General features: G+C 46.7%; 1 protein-coding gene across 1 annotated transcript in view; it reads left to right on the top strand.

The window, feature by feature from the left end:
- Nucleotides 1-15,000, top strand: part of LOC310795516 (netrin-G2-like) — a gene marked incomplete at its 3' end in the record, with an annotated part of 86,466 nt that overhangs the window by 34,521 nt on the left and 36,945 nt on the right. The gene's annotated exons all lie outside the window — the stretch shown is intronic.

The following is a 15,000-nucleotide window of genomic DNA, read 5'->3' as shown; positions in this document are numbered from 1 at the left end:
GATGCAGGATGTGATGCAGTATAGGATGCAGGATGTGATGTAGGATGTGATGCAGTATAGGATGCAGGATGTGATCAGACTGATGTGATGCAGGATGTGATGCAGGATGTGATGCAGGATGTGATGCAGGATGTGATGCAGGATGTGATGCAGGATGTGATGCAGGATGCAGGATGTGATGCAGGATGTGATGCAGGATGCAGGATAGGATGCAGGATGTGATGCAGGATGCAGGATGTGATGCAGGGTGCAGGATAGGATGCAGGATGTGATGCAGGATGCAGGATGTGATGCAGGATGTGATGCAGGATGTGATGCAGGATGTGATGCAGGATGTGATGCAGGATGTGATGCAGGATGTGATGCAGGATGTGATGCAGGATGCAGGATGTGATGCAGGATGCAGGATGTGATGCAGGATGCAGGATGTGATGCAGGATGCAGGATGTGATGCAGGATGCAGGATGTGATGCAGGATGCAGGATGGGATCAGACTAAAACCATTGGAATCTGTGGATTCTCAGCTGTCATTTGACATCTTGTTGCAAACAAACAGGAAACATCCAACCATTACCATGTCCACCGCGGCAGTACTTTTGCGGCAATAGGGCATTTAGAAACAGATCACATCTGTACACACTAGGGATCGGTATCCACCTTATTTTTGAATGCCCCACTGTAGATAATTGTGGGAACAAGGTCCGGTTTAACGTGACTCAGTTGCAAACTGCTTGCAACAATGAGTCAGGCAGGCTTCTTCTGCAGCCTTTGTACTCGGCTGCAGACCCAAAATATAAACCGGAAGCTGGAGTCCGTTATAAAAGTTATAAATATAGTCACGTTATAAACAACTAACCAACGCTGCAGGTCCGTATGGAAACAGTGTTACTCGAAATGGTTAAAAGTTAAATCAATTTGGTCATTCAGTGGTGTTTTACTGCCATGTAAAGTCTATTACGCTAGCCGTTAGCATTAGCCACAGTAGCCGACTACCCACAATGCATTACGTTATCCCAGCACCCGAACGACACAGCTGAATGGCACTGGTCTAAAATCCTCATAGACGCTTTTTTTGTCAAGTTAAAACAGTGTAAAAATTACACTGGAAGCAGAAGAAGCACCCATCAAGCATCATGGCAGCTAGAAATAAGGTGGATAGTTTTGTAGTTTTCCGATACCGGTGCTAAAACGATACTTTTAAAATGGTACCGGTGCCTAAACAGTGCCTGAACCGAAAATTGAAAGCAGATTTGATACGATAATGTTCGTAAGGGGCGTGTGGTGCCGGTTTCGGAGCACCGGAGGGTGGATAATTTCACTCAGCAGCTCGGACATGACACCGAAATGAGGCACCTATCTTCTATCTTGCAATTCGGTACCGGTAGTCCTGATTGTAAAGGTGCCGGGAGCATAGTGGAACCAGGTTTCGGTACCAAACCCATAGCACACACACATGCTCTTTGCGCTGCCTTCGTTCAAGTCCTCCTCTGAGCTCTGGAGTGCGGAACAGGCTGTGCCTACGCTCCATTATTTAGTTATTTGTTCCCTGTGTGCATACAGTACATCGTTTAGAGAGCAGGGAGCTCAGAATGGGCCCGGCTCTGCCGAGGCCCGGCCCAGACAGTCGGCACCAAGCTGCTCTCAGGGCCAAGCGCGAGCTGGGAACGCACGCAACAACAGCCACTTACTGTATCCTGTGTGAATAATTTACTCAGGGACACTCAAGCACGCACGCACGCACACACACACACACACACACACACACACACACACACACACACACACACACACACACAGGAGGTCACTAAGGCCTGTATATGCAGGAGGCAGAGTACAGAGGGACACACACACACACACACACACACACACAGGACCCAGATTGCAAAGGCAATCAAGGTCATTTCAGTGTTTTGAATAATTGACAATGTCTTGCCGCTGGACACTTTGCTTCCTTGTCCCTTCAAGGCCAAAAAGGCTAAGTGACCCCTGGACACTGAAACTCTTAGCCAGTGTGTGTAATTGTGTATTGAATAGAATGACTTACCTCAAACATGCACTCCCTTAAGCCTGTCTCCCGCTCCCTTACATTTTCCAGTGGAAAGTGTTTTCTCCCTTCGATGGCTTCTGCCAAAAATATCGCAAAATTGGGAGAGAGCGAGAAAGAGAAAGAGGGGGAGAGAATTGAGACAGGGATTGTAAACATTTGTTGTCGTTTACTGTCAACAACTCTCATTAGGCAACGATGGCAGATAACGCACATGTGTGGAGTGATTTGTTTAATTGAGTGTGTGAGAGAGGCGGAAGGAGACGTGTGAAAGGAACTTGTTTATGAACAGGCCCACTATTCGCCAGATCATTGGAGGGGAGGTCAGTTATAGATTACCTGTTTAGCCTAGAGCGAGAGAGAAGGAGAGCACATGTGTGCGTGAGAGAGAGGGAGAGAGAGATAGAGAGGGAGAGAGAGAGGGAACATTTGAACAGACTCCTACACTCCCCCGCTCCGGGAGGCTGCGCTCGAGGAAAATCGATCCTCTCCCTTCAGAGAAAGAAATTTATGAAGCTGGAACATAAACGCAGTCATGTCCAATTAGCCGCTCTGAATTTACGAGGCGAGGGGGGGGAGGAAGTGGGAGGGGCCGCGGTGATAAAGACTTCAGGAGAAGCCAATAAGGCGTGCTGCTGATCAATGATCCGGCTCCCGCTCCATGCCGGGTGGCTTCAAGCTGCACGGGGTTTAGCGAAGGGCAGCGAATCTCAATCTGTCTCATATCACAGACCCCTAATTTAGTCCACATTAAAGTGATGGACCCCCCATATGATGAGATTTTGTCTGAAAATATTTTTATTAGATGTGATTTTTTCCAGAATTATGTGACTGTATTGTAGGTAGAGAGATAACAGACTGTCTGTATTGTAGGTAGAGATAACAGACTGTCTGTATTGTAGGTAGAGAGATAACAGACTGTCTGTATTGTAGGTAGAGAGATAACAGACTGTCTGTATTGTAGGTAGAGAGATAACAGACTGTATTGTAGGTAGATATAACAGACTGTCTGTATTGTAGGTAGAGATAACAGACTGTCTGTATTGTAGGTAGAGAGATAACAGACTGTCTGTATTGTAGGTAGAGAGATAACAGACTGTCTGTATTGTAGGTAGAGAGATAACAGACTGTATTGTAGGTAGAGATAACAGACTGTCTGTATTGTAGGTAGAGAGATAACAGACTGTCTGTATTGTAGGTAGAGATAACAGACTGTCTGTATTGTAGGTAGAGAGATAACAGACTGTCTGTATTGTAGGTAGAGAGATAACAGACTGTATTGTAGGTAGAGAGATAACAGACTGTCTGTATTGTAGGTAGAGAGATAACAGACTGTCTGTATTGTAGGTAGAGAGATAACAGACTGTCTGTATTGTAGGTAGAGATAACAGACTGTCTGTATTGTAGGTAGAGAGATAACAGACTGTCTGTATTGTAGGTAGAGATAACAGACTGTCTGTATTGTAGGTAGAGAGATAACAGACTGTATTGTAGGTAGAGAGATAACAGACTGTATTGTAGGTAGAGAGATAACAGACTGTCTGTATTGTAGGTAGAGAGATAACAGACTGTCTGTATTGTAGGTAGAGAGATACGACTGTCTGTATTGTAGGTAGAGATAACAGACTGTCTGTATTGTAGGTAGAGAGATAACAGACTGTATTGTAGGTAGAGAGATAACATACTGCCTGTATTGTAGGTAGAGAGATAACAGACTGTATTGTAGGTAGAGAGATAACAGACTGTATTGTAGGTAGAGAGATAACAGACTGTATTGTAGGTAGAGAGATAACATACTGCCTGTATTGTAGGTAGAGAGATAACAGACTGTATTGTAGGTAGAGAGATAACAGACTGTATTGTAGGTAGAGAGATAACAGACTGTCTGTATTGTAGGTAATTCATTTGATGAAAACGCCTCATGTTTGGAAGCATTCAGCCCGAAGATGGATATGGAAAAAAGAACGACTCCGGGTGTGAAACGACTAACTAAAGGTGGTCCAATGTGATGAGACCTTGTATCTGTGCCATGAATCAGCTCTGGGCGTTCATTGATCATTGATGCACATCATCACCCAATGGGCTGCAACTGTAATACTGTATTAGTCCAGCAGGTTGTGTTTGTGGTATCACCTCTGGGAGCGTTTGAAGCGGTGGCGTCAAGGGAAAGGAGTCGGGTCCTCTCTGTGACGGCTGATCGAACATGGAGAACAGGAGAGAGATCTCCTGCTGGCTCAGAACATAGAGAACAGGAGAGAGATCTCCCGCTGGCTCAGAACATAGAGAACAGGAGAGAGATCTCCTGCTGGCTCAGAACATAGAGAACAGGAGAGAGATCTCCCGCTGGCTCAGAACATAGAGAACAGGAGAGAGATCTCCCGCTGGCTCAGAACATAGAGAACAGGAGAGAGATCTCCCGCTGGCTCAGAACATAGAGAACAGGAGAGAGATCTCCCGCTGGCTCAGAACATAGAGAACAGGAGAGAGATCTCCTGCTGGCTCAGAACATAGAGAACAGGAGAGAGATCTCCCGCTGGCTCAGAACATAGAGAACAGGAGAGAGATCTCCTGCTGGCTCAGAACATAGAGAACAGGAGAGAGATCTCCCGCTGGCTCAGAGCCGTATCGATGCGGACTGTCATCGCAGGTTCGAGCGCGTCAATGTGGACCCTCCTCCTCTTCCCAGTCTGACCCCTGCAGAGAGGCTCCTCCTCCCAGTCTGTTTCCTGCAGAGAGGCTCCTCCTCCCAGTCTGACCCCTGCAGAGAGAGAGGCAGATTGTCAGGGCTTGCCCCACTCCCCGCTGACTGCTAATGCCCCATATCATCTCTCACCCATTATTTTGCTCGCCCACACTCGGGTCACACTCCTCACTCGCGTCACACTCCTCACTCGCGTCACACTCCTCACTCGGGTCACACTCCTCACTCGGGTCACACTCCTCACTCGGGTCACACTCCTCACTCGCGTCACACTCCTCGGGTCACACTCCTCGCGTCACACTCCTCGCCTCGCGTCACACTCCTCGGGTCACACTCCTCACTCGCGTCACACTCCTCACGTCACACTCCTCGCGTCACACTCCTCACTCGCGTCACACTCCTCACTCGCGTCACACTCCTCACTCGCGTCACACTCCTCACTCGCGTCACACTCCTCGCGTCACACTCCTCACTCGCGTCACACTCCTCACTCGCGTCACACTCCTCACTCGGGTCACACTCCTCACTCGGGTCACACTCCTCGGGTCACACTCCTCGCGTCACACTCCTCGCCTCGCGTCACACTCCTCGGGTCACACTCCTCGCGTCACACTCCTCACTCGCGTCACACTCCTCACTCGCGTCACACTCCTCACTCGCTTCACACTCCTCACTCGCGTCACACTCCTCACTCGGGTCACACTCCTCGCGTCACACTGCTCGCGTCACACTCCTCGCGTCACACTCCTCGCGTCACACTCCTCGCGTCACACTCCTCACTCGCGTCACACTCCTCGCGTCACACTCCTCGCGTCACACTCCTCACTCGCGTCACACTCCTCACTCGCGTCACACTCCTCACTCGGGTCACACTCCTCACTCGGGTCACACTCCTCGCGTCACACTCCTCGCGTCACACTCCTCGCGTCACACTCATCACTCGCGTCACACTCCTCACTCGGGTCACACTCCTCACTCGGGTCACACTCCTCACTCGGGTCACACTCCTCGGGTCACACTCCTCGCGTCACACTCCTCGCGTCACACTCCTCACTCGCGTCACACTCCTCGCCACAACCCAGTTCACCCAGTGCACTCTTCAATGAGCACTGCTTTACCGGGCAGGGTTAGGGTTAGGTTAGGTTAGGTTAACCCTAACCCTAACCAGGGTTAGGGTTAGGCCGGGCAGGAGCAGAATAGCTAAATGGGTCAAACTGTATGTAAACTGTAGAATGCAGTGGAAAGACTGGAGATGGAGCAGAAGGGGGGGAAATGCAGTGGGAGGAGACAGTAAGGGAGAGGGAGTGATAGTTGTGTCCCTGGAGAGGCTCAGAGGAATAGGCGTTGACTACAGTAAAGAGACAGATAAAGCCCCATTAACTGCTGCTTCCAGCTGCTTCCTCAGTCTTTGCCACCACATGACTTCCCCTTGATGTTTGTTTATCTTTCCTCTTATTTATTCCCCTAATTGCTGCATCGCTGCTGTCTAAAACAGGCATTCCTCCTATCATTAAATACTGCACACAGAGCCCAGTCTGCTTCACAGAGAGAGACAGACTGCATGAAGAGTGGACAAAGAGAGACACTCAGTCAGACAGACTGCATGAAGAGTGGACAAAGAGAGACACTCAGCCAGACAGACTGTATGAACAGTGGACAAAGAGAGACACTCAGTCAGACAGACTGTATGAACAGTGGACAAAGAGAGACACTCAGCCAGACAGACTGTATGTGTAACGGAGGTGAATCAGCACGGATTCCTCGTGAGTCCCGAGTGGTAGCGAGTGGATTGGTTAAACTCACTCCCCAGTATAAAGGCATGTTAAGCATGTTAAGGCATGTTTTGCGCAGCCACGACTTGGAGCCTTGCCGCCGCCGAGCGGTGACAGCGAAACTGTGCATACTCGACGTTATCGTGTCGTTTACCAAGAACTTGCAATCATGTCGGTGGGGGAACATTTTATTGTCCCTCCATTTCAAAACTCATTCCGGTGAGCCTGCAGAAGGCTTTGCTAGATGAGGGACAAGCATGTTAAATGAGGAAATGGCATTTCCTCATTCCTCACAACAATGGATTGACGGCGCAGAGTCACATTTTCGATGTGCTGCATGCCCCCTACGCCGAGCTGCGCCGAGAGGACGCCCAGCTGCGGCGACCCCCTCGGCGCAGTTAGTGCCACCGATTTCGCTTGAGCATAATTTGCGCTTTAATCAGCTCCGCCAAGGGAGCTAGCTCTCTTGGTGTTGCGGTTAACATGTCGGACTCCCAAGCTGAAGGTCGGCGGTTCGTATCCCACCCCTGGACAAAACATGGGTTGTACCATCTACACAAAGTGTGCATCAGTGGCAAGTAAGTTAACTTACTTGCTACTGATGCACACTGAAGAAGGGCACTGGCCCGAAATGTGTGTGCAAAGGCAATAACAATTAAAACAGTTATTGGACTGCTGTCCTGGATCAATTCCTTTCTGTCAAATGTTTTGCAGGGTTCAGCCCCATAGAAACTTTTGAGGGTTGAGCATGTTTTTTTGGTACTTTGAAAAAACAACGCTGCCAGAGTGGGCTCGGTAGTAGATGGCCCGCTGGGTAAGAAAGCTAAAGTAAAGGTTCGGGGGATTTTCCAGCTCTCGTGCACATAATTACAATGTCCTGATTATGGGAGGAAAATGCAGTTTAAAATGTTAATTTGCTATGAGCATTGCCTATATGGATGGAATAAAATTATAGGTCCATTTGAGATTAAAAGGTTCATGTAGAGTCATATTAAACTTAATGTTAACCTTAATGATGATATGGCACAGTGACTTTGTATTATTATTATTATTTTCCAGATTTTCCGGACATTTTCTCCCAATTGTACTTAGCCAATTCCCCCTTTTCTGCCCCGGTCGCTGCCCCACCCTCTGCCGATCTGGGAAAAGCCGTAGACTAGCACCTGCTTCCCCCGATACAAGTGCAGTCACCAGCTGCTTCTTTTCACCTGACAGCGGGGAGCTTCACCGGCAGGACGTAGCACGTGGGAGGATCACGCTATTCTCACCAGTCCGCCCCAAACAGGCGCCTCGACTGACCAGAGGAGGTGCTAGTGCAGCGACCCGGACACATACCCCTAATCCGGCTTCCCACCCGCAGACACAGCCAATTGTGCCTGTATGGACGCCCGACCAAGTTGGAGGCAACACGGGGGTGCGAACCTGCGCCCCACATGTTGGTAGGCAGGGAATCTACCCCTGCACTACCTGGATGCCACAGTGATTAACAAGAAAATGTAAAAGCAGCACTTCATATCAAATAGGTTGCCGACCCCTGCTGTAAGGGCATGACCCCTGCTGTAAGGTCATGACCCCTGCTGTAAGGTCATGATAACAGATGGATAAACCAAAGTATTGACCCACGATCAGATCAAGCTCATTAATACAGCAGCTTGTGTTTGGGGCTTCTACTGGAGACTCGAATGCATTTGCTCTGCCTGCTTTCTCTTGCTCTTCTTTGTATTTTTCTCTGCTCGCCATCTTTCATTTCTTCTCTCTCAGGGATATATACCTAGGTATATATATACCAAGGTATATATATATATATATATATACCAAGGTATATATATATATATATATATACCAAGGTATATATATATATATATATATATATATATATATATATATATATATATATATACATAGGTATACGTATAGGAATAGACAGGGATATATACCTAGGTATATATATACCTAGGTATACGTATAGGAATAGACAGGCCGGCTTCTGATGGATCCAGCTGTCCCGTTGTAACTTCCTTCAGCTAAGAGCTGCTGTTCCCACTTTGATGACTTTGCAGTGATGGCAGACATCTTGCACATTAACATATGATTGTGCCCATGTATTATTTGTGTGTGGAGGGACTGGAGAGAGAGAGAGAGAGAGAGGGAGGGATGGAGAGAGAGAGAGAGAGAGGGAGGGATGGAGAGAGAGAGAGAGAGAACCAACACTTCAAAAAGTGTGTGTCACATCGGTCATGCGGAAGGAATGCAAGGCTAGAAGTGCTCTGGTCTTTCTGGGCTGTACTCTGTGGGAGGAGTCAGAACAGCAGCTATCGCTTGCGGTTTGCGCGCCTCTTATGCTATCCTCCCTTTCTCTTCGGCAGCGACGATAGCAGTCTGCCTCGCGCAAGTGGCAATTTGCGTTCCAGGTGTTATGCCGAGTTTTGCACCACCACCGCCAAACGCATCCCTACCTCACGAGAGCATACTGTAATAATTTATACAGAAATGTAACTGTTTAAAAATGATATAATTGTCTGGGTAGATTGTTGTCTTGGATCTGTGCAATTCGGGTTCTTTTGTTAACTGCAAAATAGAAACGTGTTTGCAATGGGGAAACAGGGACATTTGATTGACAACATTGCAAGTAGGCTACAATGTCCATGTCTTCTCGAATAATTTCCCATTAACCCCTCTTTGCGATGTGATACAAGTTTATCAGTGAATTATAGTTGATTGCCTCACTGAATAATCTGCTGGTTACCCAATTTTAACAGCAGAATTTGATGTCCTGGTGTAGCACCTCCGTGCGTAATGACCTATCCAAAATTCCCCTGCACTGCACTCCACAGCGTGGAGAATGTTGCGCTCAATGGTGCGCTGAATTTTTTTTGCATTTTGCGTGGACACACCTATACTTCCTTGTACCCTGGCGGACTTCCTAGCCCATAAACTAACATAACTTGGCCAATAAGTACGTAACATACAAAATAAAACAAACAGTAATGTCTTCATTTGATGTAGAATGCAGAGGACATGTAACTGGTTTGTTAAACTCGCATTCCAGGAATATTGTATTTACTGCGCTGCTCTAAATATAACGTAACTGGCGCGTGCCTCAGTCAGAGAGCTTGTTCATCCGGGAACCCACTCGCTTTGCGCCAGAACAAAATCGATTTGGGGGTGGAACACAGCAGGATTGGCCAATGCGCCCAGAATTGTCAAATCAAATCATCGACAGAGACGCTATGACCCGCCTCCCAATCTCCTTTTCTTTTTTTCCATGACAGTGTATCAACGTGGCTATATTATAAATATATATATGAAAATGATAAAGATTGTAGAATATTATAAATTTGGTCTCAAATGTGGACATTTTGACCAGAATTCTTCACACACCACCCCAAAAGCCATATACGGTATATTGGTTAAAAGCTGAAAAAAAGTGTTTTGGGGTTTAGTCCTGCTTTAAGCATGCCCCTGTTTTGCGCTGCGCTCAGCGTTAAACACAGTGCATCGCTAAATTACCGCTTTTACAATGATAGGTCTTTCTGGGCTGTACTGTGTGGCAGGAGTCAGAACAGCAGGTATTTCTGGGCTTTACTGTGTGGCAGGAGTCAGAACAGGTCTTTCTGGGCTTTACTGTGAGGCAGGAGTCAGAACAGCAGGTCTTTCTGGGCTTTACTGTGTGGCAGGAGTCAGAACAGCAGGTCTTTCTGGGCTTTACTGTGTGGCAGGAGTCAGAACAGCAGGTCTTTCTGGGCTTTACTGTGAGGCAGGAGTCAGAACAGCAGGTCTTTCTGGGCTTTACTGTGAGGCAGGAGTCAGAACAGCAGGTCTTTCTAGGCTTTACTGTGAGGCAGGAGTCAGAACAGCAGGTCTTTCTGGGCTTTACTGTGTGGCAGGAGTCAGAACAGCAGGTCTTTCTGGGCTTTACTGTGAGGCAGGAGTCAGAACAGCAGGTCTTTCTGGGCTTTACTGTGAGGCAGGAGTCAGAACAGCAGATCAAGGGGATGGAGTGTCCATAAAGACCTGCAAAACTGTGTCTCTGCATAATATTACCTCATCTCTGGTTTAAATGAACAATTCAGCTGCTGCATAGGTTTTGTTAATATTACTGTAGAAGATATATTCTTCCACAAAATTAAAGTGATAATACAGAAGATTTTCATGTAAATAAATGTCTGTAAAGTCACTATATATCGTCAACTGAGTTAACACAATGGTGATTGAGCCTAGACAAAAGCCCTTGCATCTCTCTGTATTGCAACATTTATGAACTTGTGTCTGTGGTGACACTTTCCCTGCCCCCCAAACTAAAAAAACAGAAAGATATCACAAGAGGCGCAGAGTTCTTGACGTGTTTCGCCTCACCCAGCACAATTGTCCGGCAGGGAGGCGGTAGGCGGAGTAGGGACAAGTTTGACTACCAGTGTTGCCAGATGCAGGTGATGTTTCCCATCCATGCCAGAACGCACACAAAACGGCACAAGGGAAACGACCCAATCTGGCAACAGTAGCTGGGTTTCCATCCAAATGTATCGCAACTTTTAATCAAATTTTCAGAAAGTCGGCAAAATAAAATGTGAAACAATGCGCGTTTCCATCCACTGCTATTTTGCGAATTATAGAGCTGTCAATCACGTCGTGTTTGAGGCTGTCTGGGCTGCTGATCAGCTGCTAGACCCGATATACAGCTCTGTTAAACACATCTAACGTTATTCATTTAAAGTTCCTTGATGATCTACAAGTAGACAAAGGTACCATAACGCCATTTCTGGATTACCAGGTGCGACTCGGCAAACTAACGTTATAATCCCAACCCGATCTCCAAAGAAATTGTAAAATAGCAACGTTGCTATGTTGCAATTTCAGCTCTGAAATTGTAAAATGGTAATCCATGGAGCAGATAGTAAGTGAATACAATTTCATTCAAGTCTAGAAGTGAGTCGCCTTAAAGTTAATATCCCAGTCTTCTTCTGTTTACCATGGCGGGTATTGTGCTGCGCCTACCATTATTTACCGTGTGTAGCCCTGTTGTGTGGAGGCTACACGGCATGTCATGTTTTGCACTGATCAAGGCAAACTGTGTTGTTTTTGAATGGAAAGACAACGGAATATCGCTTAAGCTGTTTCCACCGCATGTTTCGCATTTTCCTTTTATGGATACACCCGACTTTTCCGCCTCCCTCAAGCGTGAATTTTTTTTTTGCGATATTTGGAGGTTTTTGCGAATTAGGCAGCGTTTCCACTCCGTTTTTTTATGCGCAAATTGAAATTTCGCATCAAAACAGGTGGATGGAAACCCGTCTACTGTCAACGTCCTACCAGAGTAATATAGAAGAGAGAGTGGACCAAGTAACGGGTCCAAAATGCGTGACTCACGTAGCCTCACGTAGCCTCACGTAGCGGGGTATAGCCAGGAAGGGCTCTCATGCTATGTTTTTAATGCATAAAATAAAGCTGATAATATACAATTTGATTCTTTAAACATCTTACTCTTTTAAAAGTACATCACAAATTGTCCATTCTGCTGCAACCCGAGAGCACTGCGTAATCCAAAAACTGGTCCATTGGAGTGAATGAGATGTCGCAACTCTTTTATTATATAGCTCTGCTAACTACCGCCGACCAATGCGTTGCATTACTGCCCCCACTGGCCAAGCGTTGCATTACCGCCCCCACTGGCCAAGCGTTGCATTACCGCCCCCACTGGCCAAGCGTTGCATTACCGCCCCCACTGGCCAAGCGTTGCATTACCGCCCCCACTGGCCAAGCGTTGCATTACCGCCCCCACTGGCCTACTTGAATGTATTAACACTTTCAGTGCCACGGCCCTTGGGCAAAAGGTTGCTTGCTGTGCCACATAGGCCGCAATGCATTTTAAAACAGTCATATAATTTTTTTAATAATTACTATGTAAACACTGAACACGCACAAATAACGATGAGACTCTCTTCTATCACCTGCAAAAAAAAGTTTATTGATCCCATTTTCCGTTCTTTAGTTATGAGCCGGAGAAGATAGCTTGATTGAACGAAAAACATACCTTTTTTTCTACGAGCTGAGATAATGAGCCTTTTGTGAAATTAAACATTTCAAGCACATCTCTGACTCTGAAGCTAATTTTCTGATGTCTGGGTCTGTCTGGGTGAAGTGTATGCTGCTCTGCTGCTCTCCGTGCTCCCCCCCCCCCCCCCCCTCAACTGCACACGCCTCCTGGGTGTGTCTTATGTGTCTGGTGGCTCTCAGTCTCTGCTGAGTTTGCTGCGCACACACAGTGAATGGTGCGCGACATTCAGCTTTTTGGTTCCGCGTGTGTTTGTCACGGGCTGGCATGCTTCCAGTTCGGAATAATAATGCTGATTATGTGAATGTGCTGTTGCAGCGTACATGGAAGTGCTCAGTTGTGACAGCGGATGCTGCTGCTGGGGGCACAGCTGGCGTTGTGCTCGTTTATGGAGGCACGTCGATGCATACGGACGGATGCGATGCGATTTCCTCATTTTCCACAGTGACTATTTCTGTGTGTTTGGCTCCTTTTTCTCTGATCAGGAGAGTGCTGTCGCCACCTAATGGGTTTGTAAAATAGGTTATCGACCTCCAATAGCTACAATATTGTTAGAGGCGACGTAAGAAGCTTAGATCGACACCCCCCCGTCAAAAAAACAATTTGGAGTTATGACGCCATTTGGCGTCGCTGGCACTGTACGGTAAATTTCTAATGACGCCATATGGCGTCGCTGGCACTGAACGTGTTAAGAAGAAAAAACCCTTCATGTCACATATCCGCCACTGTGTGGATCTCATCTGCAATTACTGCTCATGGCCATAGGTGTTGTCCAGACGAGAAAACTGGAATCTTCCATATTATCACTGAACAGATGAATCTGCTGAGAATAAAAACTGTGTGTGTGTGTGTGTGTGTGTGTGTGTGTGTGTGTGTGTGTGTCCGTGTGTGTGCATGCGTGATGTGTGTGTGTGTGTGTGTGTGTGTGTGTGTGTGATGGCCTCCATTGTTGTTATAGTGAGAGAGCAAGGGGCAGAAGGATGGCATCAGCTGTGTTAAATCATCCCCACCAGCCCATCACCTGACCAGGCCAATTAGGAAGACAGCACCTGTACCTCATCTCTCATTAACACTGAAGCACACACACACACACACACACACTGAAGAGGAAAGGGTAGATGTTAACACATGACAAAATATAACTATGACCCAGGGTCATAACAGCGTGCATGTGTGTGTGTCCTTGTGTGTGCATGCATGTGTGTGGGGTGTGTGATGCGTGTGTGTGTGTGATGTGTGTGTGTGTGTGATGTGTGTGTGTGTGTGTGTGTGTGTGTGTGTGTGTGTGGTATGGAAACATCAGAATAAGTCGATTTCCAATTACTCCTAGTATTAGCAAAACGGTGCATGCATGTTCATTTGAAAACATCATGTTGGTTATGTTTAGGCAACTAAAACAACTTGCTTAAGGTTATGATTTGGGTTACAGTTGTGATGAGGAAGTTGAAAGATGAGAAAGTTACCGGTTCGCCAATCCAACCCTGTCACCCTTACCTAAACACTGCCAGAGGTCGCTGCAACCTCCTGGTTGCTCCAGACTCTGGCATATGCACTGCATGCATGCACTCACATTACCACAAGAGGTCGCATCGTATTGGAGGAAGCATGGTGCTAGTCTACGGCTCTCCACAGATTGGCAGAGGGTGGAGCAGCGACACGGGCAGCAGAGGGAAATTGGCGAAGTACAATTGGGGAGAAAATGGGGGGGAAATCTGAAAAAAAAAAGCAACAATCATTACATGTAGTTTATTCACCTTATGTTCAGACGCGGGGGTGGGCCAAATTCTTCCGGGTCGTGTTAACACTTCCGGCGCGAAATACAAATGAACGTCATGAAGAAGAGAGTTGTTTTCGTAGCGGACATAGGGGGTAAAAGAGCCTACTACTTTGAGCTCGGTACACAGCCAGCAAGCGGAGTATCCACTGTTAGCCAGGTCAGATAACGTTATCGTCGACAATGACGAGCACTTTCTTGTAAAACATACCTGGACTCCAACAAAGAAAGCTTCAGATGGTTTTCTCTCCTCCCACGCAGCGCGAGCCACTTACGTCAATAAGACCCGCAAACGTTAACGTAATTCCCTGGAATGCGAGAATTGACGAGCCAGTTACATGGCGTTGCATTCTTAGACATTGCCGTTTGCTTTTATTTGGTATGTTACATACAATTGGCTAAATTATTAGTTAATTCAGAGTTAGATGATATTGGAGCAGCCAGCCATTCTTATTTTTATTTTTCCGGTTGTGTGGTCGTCACACGACCACACAAATGGGCGTCGCTACATAAGGTGAATAGTCTGTATGAAAATGCATTCCTCTTAATAGTGAATTCATGTAATAATGATTAATACTACAAATTAACTAATTGCAAATGAATAAACAATGTCGAATAACTTAAATAAAAAATGACAAATTATACACTTTGTTGTAA

This window comes from Poromitra crassiceps, assembly GCF_964638095.1.
Source record: "Poromitra crassiceps genome assembly, chromosome: 21".
NCBI classification, from domain to species: domain Eukaryota; kingdom Metazoa; phylum Chordata; class Actinopteri; order Beryciformes; family Melamphaidae; genus Poromitra; species Poromitra crassiceps.
The sequence above is the reverse complement of the archived record's forward strand: the minus strand, read 5'-3'. Positions and strand labels throughout refer to the sequence as shown.